The following is a 14,331-nucleotide window of genomic DNA, read 5'->3' as shown; positions in this document are numbered from 1 at the left end:
AGCAGAGTAGACCAATCACAATAGACTGGATCATCTGACCAATCAGAGCAGAGTAGCCCAATCACAACAGACTGGATCATCTGACCAATCAGAGAAGAGTAGATCAATTACAACAGACTGGATCATCTGACCAATCAGAGCAGAGAAAACCAATCACAATAGACTGGATCATCTGACCAATCAGAGCAGAGTACACCAATCACAACAGGCTGGGCCATCTGACCAATCAGAGCAGAGTAGACCAATCACAACAGACTGAGTCATCTGACCAATCAGAGCAGAGTAGACCAATCACAACAGACTGGATCATCTGACCAATCAGAGCAGAGTAGACCAATCACAACAGGCTGGGCCATCTGACCAATCAGAGCAGAGTAGACCAATCACAACAGACTGGGCCATCTGACCAATCAGAGCAGAGTAGATCAATCACAACAGACTGAGTCATCTGAGCAATCAGAGCAGAGTAGACCAATCACAACAGACTGGATCCTCTGACCAATCAGAGCAGAGTGAACCAATCACAATAGACTGGGTCATCTGACCAATCAGAGCAGAGTACACCAATCACAACAGGCTGGGCCATCTGACCAATCAGAGAAGAGTAGACCAATCACAACAGGCTGGGCCATCTGAGCAATCAGAGCAGAGTAGACCAATCACAATAGACTGGATCATCTGACCAATCAGAGCAGAGTAGACCAATCACAATAGACTGGATCATCTGACCAATCAGAGCAGAGTAGACCAATCACAACAGACTAGGCCATCTGACCAATCAGAGAAAAGTAGATCAATTACAACAGACTGGATCATCTGACCAATCAGAGAAGAGTAGATCAATCACAACAGACTGAGTCATCTGACCAATCAGAGCAGAGTAGACCAATCACAACAGACTGGATCCTCTGACCAATCAGAGCAGAGTGAACCAATCACAATAGACTGGGCCATCTGACCAATCAGAGCACAGCAGACCAATCACAACAGACTGGGTCATCTGACCAATAAGAGCAGAGTAGACCAATCACAACAGACTGGGCCATCTGACCAATCAGAGCAGAGTAAACCAATTACAACAGACTGGGCCATCTGACCAATCAGAGCAGAGTAGACCAATAACAACAGACTGGATCATCTGACCAATCAGAGAAGAGTAGACCAATCACAACAGGCTGGACCATCTGACCAATCAGAGCAGAGTAGACCAATCACAACAGACTGAGTCATCTGACCAATCCTAGCAGAGTAGACCAATCACAACAGACTGAGTCATCTGACCTATCAGAGCAGAGTAGACCAATCACAACAGACTGAGTCATCTGACCAATCAGAGCAGAGTAGCTCTCAGAAAGCAGGGGTTTAGAGAGATCTTTGAACAAGTTGTTTAAGACTCTTTGAAAAATGAGGTGATGTGCAATATATATTATGAGAAAATTAAAGTAAATGTTGACCTTGGATGCATGTAAACCTATTATAGGAGATAAAATAATAAAAATTAGGAACCTTTGAAGTAGAATAATAGGGGCACTTTAAAAAAAACTATAATAGTATGACACTACAATAAAACTGATGTACAACAGGACAACGTACTTGCGATGCGTTAGACAAAGAATCACAGGTGTTTGCAAAGAAAAATGAAAAACTAAAGTATGTGTTTTGATATAAAGACATTATTGGGTCTCAGGGAAAAAATAAAATGATAAAAAAAGATAGATATGTCATAAATCATGTTGAGAAAACAAGATTGTTTCATCAAGATGAAATTCTGAGCAGATGGAAAGAGCTGCAGAAATTCATTTAATCAGCGGTTTAGTACCGCCATGTCGCCCAAACAGCTGTTCCTGAAGAACGATGCTCTCTCTTTTAGGGTAAATGTGTGGTTACACGACACTCACAGAGACCCAGAGCTACAGGACTACTTTCCCTTCTCCATCTGTCTATCAGCGCCGGAGAGGAAGACAGGGATGTCAGGCGGCCATTAGGGGGACAGTGAATGCTGACCGTATCTGAGCTACAGAAACTGACACACAGCAAAGACTAACCATCTCTTCACTGTCTGATGTAGAGAGTGTGAGTGCTGCTTTCCTGTGCAATGATAGATTTTATTATTTTGTTTTGCTTTCAAATCCCTAACCATAGTTAAGAATGAGCAATAATAGTGAATCTTGACTTACAAACACCAGAAAACACTGTACAGATTGACCTTTTGACATCAGCCAGGTTTCCATCCAACAGTGTTGTTATTAGAACTGCACGATTAATCGTTAAAAGATCGCAATCTCAATTAAATTATTCAATTCCCATGTGATCTTATTCCTAAATAACAACTTGAGTAATGTGATGCTTCAAATATAGATTGCATCAATTACATTGCAACACCAGTAGGTGGCGGCAAGTGACTGTTAAAAATGTGTTATTGAATCATTTGATCAAGAGATTCGTTCAGAAACGCTGATTCATCCAGTCATGAAACAAGTGAAGTTTTTATGAGTGAGTTATTGAATCATTCATTCAAGAGATTCGTTCAAATATGCTGATTCATCGAGTAATGAAACAAGTGAAGTCTTTAAGAGAGTCATTGAATCGTTAATTTAAGAGATTTGTTAAAAAAAAAAAACATTGATTCATCCAGTCATGAAACAAGTGAAGTAATAAAAGAGAGTCATTAAATCATTTATTTAAGAGATTCGTTCAAAAACACAGATTCATCCAGTAATGAAACAAGTGAAGTCTTTATGAGTGAGTCATTGAATCATTTATTCAACCCAGTTTTTAAAAATTCATTCAGATTAATTCAATATTTCTAAATATACTGCAGAAATTAAGATTTTGTCAGAACCTCTAGTTAACGTTGTTTTGTTTGATTGTCTGTCTGCAAAAAGATTGTGGTTCTCAATTTATCCAGACTTGTACAACTCCAGGTGTTATTCTTAACTAAATAAACAAAACTAAAATTATGTTAATATAAATAAAATATAACATTAAAAAGTAAAATTTTATTTCAGTTAGTCACCAAGCCAACATTTCTAACTCTTTGTTTATTATTTTATTTATTTTAAAAATTAAAATAAATTATAATTATAATCCCATATATTATGGGATATATTGTTAAAAAGATGAGAGTAAAATATACGTAAGAAATGCACATGTTCACTTGAGGTGGATACATTTATTTTGTAAAAAAAATAAGCACATAAAGTACATTTAGCAAATACATTTATAGATGTGCATTAAAAAGCTGTGAAAGCTTCTGAGAAATTATGATTTTGTTCTCTAGAACACATGGGACGGAAATGCTGCTTTATTGACAAACTGTTTAGTGATATTTTGCAAGTAATTTACATAAATTTAAATTCCAACTTGTATGGAAACTCAGCTATTGTCCTCCCTCTCTCTCACACACACACACACACACACACACACACACACACACACACACACACAGACACACACACACACACACACACACACACACACACACACACACACACACACACTCTCCAGTCCTGATCATGTGTTGGCGTGATTCGACAGCATAATTTCATTGAGCCTCATTTAAAATTCCACAGTCGTTTTGTTCTCTTGAAAGATTCATCTCACACAGATTCTCACTCTCACTCTCTCTTTCTCTCACACACACACACACACACACACACACACACGGCCCTAAACCCCTCCCCTCTTTTCCTCGCAGCACGCGCTGTGTTTCGTCCAGCTGTGTGTGCAGTTGTTCTCAACATCTGTTCCCTTGGCAACCGCCCCGGATCCTTCAGCTGTGAGGTCAGGCTATTCATGCTGTCGGAGACAGTGTGTGTGGGAATACAGGACATCTCAGACGGGAAGAGCTCGCTTACCTGGACAGAGTTGAAGGAATCACACTCCCAGTTAGCAATCCCGGAATGCAGATTTCAGATAAAGATTCTAAGAAATAATACAATGAATTATTATTATTATTAAGCTATAAACAATTAAAACACACTAAAATAACAATAACAATTATTATTATTTTAAACTAAAATGTTAGCTATAGCCTGTAAAAATAAAAAAAGTTGTTAATCCAACATAGTTGTTGTTATTTTATTATATCATTTTATATTGCTTAGAAAAATTAAGTTCATAATATTAATTATTACCATTATTGTTATTGTTGTTATTATAGCATATTTTCCAATATATTTTTTATATTTATTATTGTTTATAATAATAACAATAACTATTATTATTATTATTATTATTATTATTGCGTAATGGATTATATAATTTATCTTATGTAACTTAAATGTCGTTTTTGTAACTAAAATATTTACTCTTTATAATATTTTATAATTATTATTATTATTATTATTATTAAGCTATAAACAATTAAAATACACTAAAATAACAACAACAATTATTATTATTTTAAGCTAAAATGTTAGCTATATAAAAATAAACAACAGTTGTTAATACAAAATAGTTGGTGTTATTTTATTATAGCATTTTTTATTGCTTGGAAAAATAAAGTTAATAATATTAATTATTATCATTATTGTTATTGTTATTGTTATTGTTATTATAGCATATTTTCCAATATATTTTTATATGTATTTATTATTTATAATAATAAATAATAACAATAACAATAAATATAATTATTATTATTGCGTAATGGTTTATATAATTTATTTTATGTAACTTAAATTTTTTTGTAACTAAAATATTTATTTTAGTTGTATTACTCTTTATAATATTTTATAATAATTATAATTATTGTTGCATAATGGTTTATAGCCTACATTTTATTTTTTGAAACTTAAATATAATAATAATCATATATTTTTTAGCTATAAATTGCCCAGCTCTACTGTATTGTTGCAACAGACATTCCAGGCTCTGTCAGCAACCAATCACAAAGAGTTCTAATCACGCACACCTGAAACCAGTCAAGCTAATCACCAGTCACAGTATTTCAGCACAAACCTCGAGCCTGTGGTCTGGTTTCGAGTATAGACTGCTTCTAAGACGATAGTCCTATGTGTTTCCCCAGTTCCTGTTCTCCACGTCTCCCCAGTTCCTGTTCTCCACGTCTCCCCGGTTTCTGTTCTCCACGTCTCCTCAGTTCCTGTTCTCCACGTTTCCCCAGTTCCTGTTCTCCACATCTCCCCAGTTCCTGTTCTCCACATCTCCCCAGTTCCTGTTCTCCACAACTCCAAAGTTCCTGTTCTCCACATCTCCCCAGTTCCTGTTCTCCACATCTCCTCAGTTCCTGTTCTCCACATCTCCCCAGTTCCTGTTCTCCACATCTCCCCAGTTCCTGTTCTCCACATCTCCCCAGTTCCTGTTCTCCACGTCTCCCCGGTTCCTGTTCTCCACGTTTCCTCAGTTCCTGTTCTCCACGTCTCCCCAGTTCCTGTTCTCCACGTCTCCTCAGTTCCTGTTCTCCACATCTCCCCAGTTCCTTTTCTCCACATCTCCCCAGTTCCTGTTCTCCACATCTCCCCAGTTCCTGTTCTCCACATCTCCTCAGTTCCTGTTCTCCACATCTCCCCGGTTCCTGTTCTCCACATCTCCCCAGTTCCTGTTCTCCACAACTCCAAAGTTCCTGTTCTCCACATCTCCCCAGTTCCTGTTCTCCACATCTCCTCAGTTCCTGTTCTCCACATCTCCCCAATTCCTGTTCTCCACATCTCCTCAGTTCCTGTTCTCCACATCTCCCCGGTTCCTGTTCTCCACATCTCCCCAGTTCCTGTTCTCCACATCTCCCCAGTTCCTGTTCTCCACGTCTCCCCGGTTCCTGTTCTCCACGTTTCCTCAGTTCCTGTTCTCCACATCTCCCCAGTTCCTGTTCTCCACATCTCCCCAGTTCCTGTTCTCCACGTCTCCCCGGTTTCTGTTCTCCACGTTTCCTCAGTTCCTGTTCTCCACATCTCCCCAGTTCCTGTTCTCCACGTCTCCTCAGTTCCTGTTCTCCACATCTCCCCAGTTCCTTTTCTCCACATCTCTCCAGTTCCTTTTCTCCACATCTCCTCAGTTCCTGTTCTCCACGTCTCCCCGGTTCCTGTTCTCCACATCTCTCCAGTTCCTGTTCTCCACATCTCTCCAGTTCCTTTTCTCCACATCTCCCCAGTTCCTGTTCTCCACATCTCCCCAGTTCCTGTTCTCCACGTCTCCCCAGTTCCTGTTCTCCACATCTCCCCAGTTCCTGTTCTCCACATCTCTCCAGTTCCTTTTCTCCACATCTCCCCAGTTCCTGTTCTCCACATCTCCCCAGTTCCTGTTCTCCACATCTCCCCAGTTCCTGTTCTCCACATCTCCCCAGTTCCTGTTCTCCACATCTCCTCAGTTCCTGTTCTCCACGTCTCCCCGGTTCCTGTTCTCCACGTCTCCCCGGTTCCTGTTCTCCACATCTCCCCAGTTCCTGTTCTCCACATCTCCCCATTTCCTGTTCTCCACATCTCTTCAGTTCCTGTTCTCCACGTCTCCCCGGTTCCTGTTCTCCACGTCTCCCCAGTTCCTGTTCTCCACATCTCCCCAGTTCCTGTTCTCCACATCTCCCCATTTCCTGTTCTCCACATCTCCTCAGTTCCTGTTCTCCACGTCTCCCCAGTTCCTGTTCTCCACGTCTCCCCAGTTCCTGTTCTCCACGTCTCCCCAGTTCCTGTTCTCCACGTCTCCCCATTTCCTGTTCTCCACGTCTCCCCGGTTCCTGTTCTCCACGTCTCCCCGGTTCCTGTTCTCCACGTCTCCCCAGTTCCTGTTCTCCACATCTCCTCAGTTCCTGTTCTCCACGTCTCCCCAGTTCCTGTTCTCCACATCTCCTCAGTTCCTGTTCTCCACATCTCCCCAGTTCCTGTTCTCCACATCTCCCCAGTTCCTGTTCTCCACATCTCCCCAGTTCCTGTTCTCCACATCTCCCCAGTTCCTGTTCTCCACATCTCCCCAGTTCCTGTTCTCCACATCTCCCCAGTTCCTGTTCTCCACGTCTCCCCGGTTCCTGTTCTCCACGTCTCCCCGGTTCCTGTTCTCCACATCTCCCCAGTTCCTGTTCTCCACATCTCCCCGGTTCCTGTTCTCCACGTCTCCCCAGTTCCTGTTCTCCACATCTCCCCAGTTCCTGTTCTCCACATCTCCCCAGTTCCTGTTCTCCACGTCTCCCCGGTTCCTGTTCTCCACATCTCCCCAGTTCCTGTTCTCCACATCTCCCCAGTTCCTGTTCTCCACGTCTCCCCGGTTCCTGTTCTCCACATCTCCCCAGTTCCTGTTCTCCACGTCTCCCCGGTTCCTGTTCTCCACATCTCCCCAGTTCCTGTTCTCCACATCTCCCGGTTCCTGTTCTCCACGTCTCCCTGGTCTTCTCCTGGTGCATGTGTTCCTTGTGTGATTCTTCACTTCAAACTCTCATAAGTCAGCTCGAAGTGTGTGCTCTCATTTCCCACTCCCAAGTCCACGATCTCTCCATCATCTGCAAAAAAAAAACAGTAATCGTTGTTTCTGTCATCATTTCATTGAACTTTACGATTGACAATCCACTCACTGGCTTCCATTGATCTCGATGTGCTTTAATAAACTCATACTGTTGAATTGTCCCCATCTGTCTGAGTCGTTACATTACAATTGTATTTGTGCAAACAAAAAGTATGTTTTTTATATTATTACAATTTAGAATAATAATAATTATTGTTGTTGTTATTGCATAGGCCTAATGGTTTGTGTTTTTTGTAACTTAAAATATAATAATAATAATTTTTACAATAATATTTATATTAAATTGAGCTATAAATTACCCAGCTCTACTTTTTTGTGTATTTGTGTTCAGCATCCAGTATCGCAATAATCCACCGTATAATCAAGCACAAATCTCTCTCCCACACACACTTTAGTTTGTTGAGTCCGTCCTGGTTAAGCTGCACTAACAGCGTTCCTGGAAACTGGGGTAATTCAGGTTTCCACAGAGAGAGAAAGGAACACGTAATGCATTCACAAGCTCCTGGAACAGAGGCTGTGTTTAACAACAATACCTGATACATGATATCTCAGCATGATTATTCATTCCCAGAATGCCGCAGGAGGATCCTCACGACGAGACACTGATCTGAGAGGAGGGTCCACACCTCCAGCACAATAACACACTGCTCGTATTATTTCTGCGGTGTGTAGTATCCATACTGAGCAATATTTCTGCACACATGCAATACCAGGTGCCCTTATATATAAAAATACTGTAACCCACAATGCAACATGCAAAACTTCATCATTTGATCAAACTGCTATTATTTTGCACTAAATTCACCATGCATTGAGGTTGATATTCCTTCTAGTTCATTCATCACACTGGGAATGGAGAGTGCATTGCATTGTGGGATACAGTATTTTGCTATGATGTGTTCTGATTCCATGCAATATACATAAACAGTAAGAGTAGTATGCAATTCCAGATAGCTTATTGTTGCATAATACACACTAAGAAAAATAGTATGTACTTGAGTGTAAACAACACAGTATTCACTAATTAGTGCTCATTTGTGTGTTTCCAGCAGCATCCTAAACCACTGAACAATATCATGCACAGAATAATGTAAATATAATTAGTTTTTCTTTTCGACCCACACATTTCTGCATAATGAATGTAAATGAAAAGGAATTTAAACTGTGGTAACCGAGCATAACGAGTTCAACTGCTTTGCAACATCATTGTGTTGCTAACATGACATCAGCCTGTTGATTTCTGCTCTGTCACTGAGTGAGTCAGGCGTTTTACATCAGAAAAAAACATTTATTATTATTCATATGAAAGCAGAAACTAGCATGATGCTGCATAATATGATCTGTAATGTTTTAGCACCAACATCCAATGACTTCTGTTGGAAATGTATTTTGTTGCATGATGAGATAGCCTACTGTTTTAAAAGGTATTTTAAAAACAAATGTATCTACGATACATAGCCACGATGCTTTTGAGAAACACAGCCGAGGCTCGTAGCTTTATTGATATTCATAAAATGTGTTTGTTTATTCAACTGTTGAGTTGCGCCGATCTCAGCCAATCAGAGCTCTCGAGCTGCCGTGCGAACGTCACGTTTTAATTAATATTCACGAGTAGGAAGGTTATGAAAGAGATCCTGTAGTAGGGAATAGAGTAATGCATCTCTTTTTTTGTGTGTGTGTTTTTTTTTAACAGATTGATAGTAAAATGATTGTGTTTGAATTTATTCAATTTAACAATTGATGTACATTATTCTTAACATTATTAGTTTAAAATTAACTTAAGAAAAAAATTAGTAGAAAAATAGAAAAGTAAGCATTTTCTGCCAAGATTGTTAAGTTTGCAAACCTTTAACCCTAAAACCAACAAAGCAATACGTCATTCAAAATAAACACCTGTAAAATCAATAGGCTTAAGATAAAGTCTTGATATTAACATTGAGTGCAAAATACTAGTTTTATATATCAGTAATGTAGCCTATATTGGAAGAGTTTTCATATAAGAACATGGCAGAACTGAACACAACATGTGCTTTTTCATACAGTTAAAAATGTAATTGTATTCCACGTGTTGTGAAAGGGACTATAGAATTGTAATGTATTAATCGCTTTTCATTGCGAATGTGAGCTTGTAACGAAAATTAAAGGTGGGGTATGTGATTTGCAAAACGGCCGGCAGATTTTGAAAATACACAACTCATAAGGTCCTACCTACTTCTCCTCCAACGCTGGCTCTGACTCCACCCATTCGAAAAACATGGACGCGCAATCAAGCACGAGCGAAAACTCAGATGCCTATACATAGATACAATCGCTCACATTAGCTTCCTCCCCAAACAGGTTGTTTAGCTAGCTAGTTCTACATATGGCTGGGCTATAATGTTAGAACAGCTACAATTCTCGTGCGCATATCGTCAGTAAAGACAGTTCCCTGATTAGTAGTAAATACTACAAGATAATCGGCTTCTCACCTGTCAAGCAGAAAAAATGCCACAGCCGCATCTGTTGTTAGTCCTTCCTGGTCCTTCAGTTGCCGCCAACGTTGAAAAGCATCGCCTAGAATGACCCTTGTTTTAGACCTTTCTCTTTCGGCCGTTTTGTTCGCAATTGCTCTCTCGAAAATAGATTTCCTTTTCTGTGATGGTGTCTTGTCTGACATTCTCCAAACGGAAGCAACTATACCTTCTCCTTCTCTCTCTGTACCGAGGCGACTTGCACTTCCTGTGACTGGGTCACAAGCTTTGAGTTTGCACGAACGGGACACGCGCGCGAGGGGGGTGGGGGAGGGGTGATGGTAAGACCGTTTGAGTGACGCATTCTCTGTCCAATGATTCTAGACGGTCTTGAAAATGATTGGCTGGAGTTTTTCGAGTCCTGCCCATTCCACAGATGATTAAATTGCTTAATTTTTATTTCGGTGCTTCTAATTTACAGCCAGCAAGTGGGTCAGGAATAGGATTTCAAGTAATTTTGAAAAAATGGTCAAAAAAGAAAATCACATACCCCACCTTTAAAAAAGGAGACCTTTCCTGACTTCCTATGTTATCTATGAAAGCCTGATTTCTACGTGAAGGAGCGCGACCTTTTTCCCGGGAAATTCAAACGGATGTGACGGTTACACTTACTCCATAGCATTCCATTTAATGACACTTAAAAGGAATTCTTACAAGCTTTAGGATAATGCAAGAAGAAAGAAAGTTGATTCGCTAATTCAAAATATAGTCTCACATATCTAGATTTATAATCTCCTGAGATCTAGAAAAGAAAAGAGATGTCATCACATGTCATCACATTGTTTAGAGCATAAGAAACAAATGGTAAAAATAAATAAATAAATAAACATTTATTTAAAAAATGAAATTTAAAAAATGAAATTTTATTCATATGTTATGCTATAGTAGTAAAATGAAATCATATGTATAGGCAAAAACAATAAATAAAAAAACAATACATTTCGGCGTTTCAGGATTTTTTTAACCACAATTTATATAAGATTATTCTCAACTAAAAGATATAACGGAATGAATTGATACACCATTTTACTTTATGCAATATGTGGGTAAAATGGCCATAAATGTATATTCCTATTCAATGCTAATTTGCATATTAATGTGTTCTTGGAGCAACATTTAATGAAAAAAGAAGTGTAATAATTGGAGTAATAATTGGCAACATTTTAAGGATAATATCTTATATTTCATAGGAATATTGTTGTATTTTTTTCCATATTCACTTGTGTCTCCCAAAATGCCTGATAAACATGATTTAAGTCGTGTTGTCCTCTACAGTGTAGGCTATACATCAATGCCCTGATCTGTAACAGTCTTTTTTTTTTACCCCATAACATTTTCCTGAGATGTTGGTTTATGAAATACAATTTAAAAAATAGTCTGATTTAAATTATAATTACAGTATATTATCATATTTCCATAAGAGTGCTAGATTTGATCACTAAATTAATGTCAGACATTTTTAAAGACCAAGGAGAAGTTGTTTGCATGGTGAAACCTCCAATCATCTGGTATCTCTGAAAAGCCCTGAATGTACTCTTTACAGGACACCCAGGTGTGACATGTATGGTGTCAGAGAAATTCACTACAGTGGACAGAAGTCTATACCTGGGCTGGGTCCCAGGAGTAGGCTATATAGTCTATGGAATCAAATGTATTTATAATAAAACAACATCATCAGTAAGAATATCCACATCACCATGCTCAGATGCTTTATGAACTGCTGTTTTCTGTAATTTTTTATGTGTTTTGTTACTGAGAGAAAAAGTGCAGTACATATTTACATATTCATCTAATCGTCGCTCTCAGCGATGTTCGTCTCAGAGGTGTTCGTTAATGTAAATCTTTTTATTTCTATGAAAAGAACGAAAAAGATCTTGTGTGTGCTCCTGCAGTTCACTTAACGGCCACCGGTGGCGCTAACAACAAGGGTTTCTTGAAAGTGTTCGAAAGAATTGCATCCACAACAAATATTTCTATTTATTGAATATAAAAAATGTTGTAACTTCTCAGTAATGATTTCATGTAATTTAAGTGTTTAACTCCATTAATCAGAATGGCATATTTAATCTAAATGTTTACATCATAAGTAAAGTATAGTTTAAATCATTCTTTTATTTATTTAAACTGCTATTGTGAACATGATGTTTGCTTCATGTGATAGGCTTGGTGAGTGAAATTATGTTTGTATTATTGTTCTGTAAATGTATAATTTTCTTTAGATTTTCTGTCTTAAAGTGACCAAAAAGACATGTAACTCCAGCTCACCATCGGTGTCGCCAAACTGCTCCATCTCCAAAATGTTCGTACGCATGGGTCAGAGTTTGCGTGCAGGTGCGCACATTTTCCCGTCAAGTTTGTTAATATAAATCACAACTTGTGTGTCGGAAGTGGCGCACGCCTCTTTCAGGGCCTGTTTTGTGCGTACGCAACGGTTATAAATGAGGACCCTGATGTTCAATCCATATTTACAAGCATTTATAATGTGCTGACTGAATATTATTCATACACATATTCTTTTAGCTTTTTGCTTGTGAAATTTAATTTAATTATTGGTTAAAAGTTGATTTGACCATTGCACAACATTAAAGGCGTCTATATCATGAATGATAATAATTAATCACATTAATATTAATCTCCTTTGAACTGTGCAGCTGCGGACTCTGAGTGCAGGAATGAACTGGAGGAAGGGGCCGAGGATTGGGAAGTTACAGGTGTGAAGGATGGAAAGGTAGGAAAAGCTTATTTAAATTTAAAATTAATTTATAAATATCCCTTTCCACTTCCTGTGAAAGGTTATTATTGATGCACAATTCTTCCTTGTGTATTATCCTCTCCAGCGCCAGCCCTGTTCACGTGAAGCTCTACGTCTTCCTCCAACAGTGAGGATTATGATAAACACAAAAAGAAGAAGAAGCTGAAGAAGAAAAGAAGCAAGGTTTGATTGCAAAACCAGAAAAGCCCAGTGAACCCATATGACCCTGCTCACCTGCTAATGAGAGCTTAATGAGCACATTAATTATCATTCGACTGCTTTATTTTAATATCAGACGACGAGATGCAGAGATGTTGACGAATTGCTTTTGTTTCTCACTTTGGATAAAAGCGTCTGTTAAATGTACATGACATTTGACGTGTTTTTTGACATTATATGCTATTAGGAAAAAAATTGCAACACAAAAACCCACATACAAACATGACAAGTATTAATGAAACGTTCTTGCATGTTTTTATCCGTGTTGTGCAATAACTATCACTCCCTCACACAGAAGTGCAGCTCGTCTTCCTCCTCTTCATCATCATCCTCATCCTCGGATAGTGACAATAGTGAGGTGAGCAGGTTCATACGCTTGATTGGTTGCATATTTAATGATCCGCACCCAAATCTAGTGCACTTACAACAAACATGCACTATAGCTTTGCTGTCCTGTGATTTACTATAGTAAAAGCAAATTAGGGCTTGAAGTGCTTTGGTAATCTGTATTTCTCACACGCACTGAGGAGATGAAAGTGTGTTTTAGTTTAGAGATTTCTCCTCTCTGATGTTAAACACAACCCAGAATGCACCTGTGCTCTATAATGCTGCCAATCAGACGACAGAGTTTTTAGCATTCATAAACACATCACCTGCGGTTATTATGGGGAAATCCAGCTGTTTCTAACAAGAAGCTTTAAACCAAAAACAGGAACCAGTGTTTAACCAGTTTCTACGCTGATTTGCATTCCTTTGATGATTATTTAAATAAAAAAATGGTTCAATAAGAAAATGAAAAATATAGTCTCTTTCTCTCTTTATGTTGTTCCAAACCCATATGACTTTCATAAATTTTTAGCAGAATATTTGCGCTTCTCTTTGAAAGTGGATGCGCTTGGGCTGAACATCTGACCTGTGTGTTCAGCTGAAGAAAGAAAGACACACAGGTTTGGAACAACATGAGCAAATGATTTGACTTTGTGTGAACTTTCCCCACCGGCCGTGTTTATTTCCCAGTGTTTCCTGTAAAGGAAGGGAAGTTGAGTGAGTCACGGTGTGTGTAAACCACAGTCACAGGGTTTGTTGAGGGTGTCTCATGGCTGCTGTCCTAATTATGAAATATATGTGTGTTTACCACAAAACAACAACATTTACATCTTTTTCATGAATTATCTGGGTCATGCTCACAGATTTACTCTCCCACATGCTCTCCTCAACAGAATGAAAAGAAGAAAAGGAAGAGAATGAATCGGTGAGACAGAAGAGTGTGTGTGTGTGTGTGTGTGTGTGTGTGTGTGTGTGTGTGTGTGTGAACACTGTTACTCTATAAAACAACTGCGAGTTTAAAACCTGGTATAGACATTCATTGCATTACATGATTCA

At 38.8% G+C, this 14,331-nt stretch overlaps 1 long non-coding RNA gene across 1 annotated transcript; it reads left to right on the top strand.

Annotated features, from left to right (window-relative positions):
• Nucleotides 1-12,605: 12,605 nt before the first annotated feature.
• LOC143738325 (uncharacterized) lies at nt 12,606-14,215 on the top strand. The gene is made up of 4 exons (XR_013203885.1): nt 12,606-12,705; nt 12,815-12,912; nt 13,244-13,306; nt 14,169-14,215. It is a non-coding gene; the product is annotated as an uncharacterized LOC143738325 (long non-coding RNA).
• Nucleotides 14,216-14,331: the final 116 nt, after the last annotated feature.

This window comes from Siphateles boraxobius, unplaced genomic scaffold (genome assembly GCF_051911475.1).
Source record: "Siphateles boraxobius isolate OS27281-9 unplaced genomic scaffold, OSU_SipBor_1 143, whole genome shotgun sequence".
NCBI lineage: Eukaryota > Metazoa > Chordata > Actinopteri > Cypriniformes > Leuciscidae > Siphateles > Siphateles boraxobius.
Note: the sequence above shows the minus strand (reverse complement) of the source record. Positions and strands in the feature narration are given on the sequence as shown.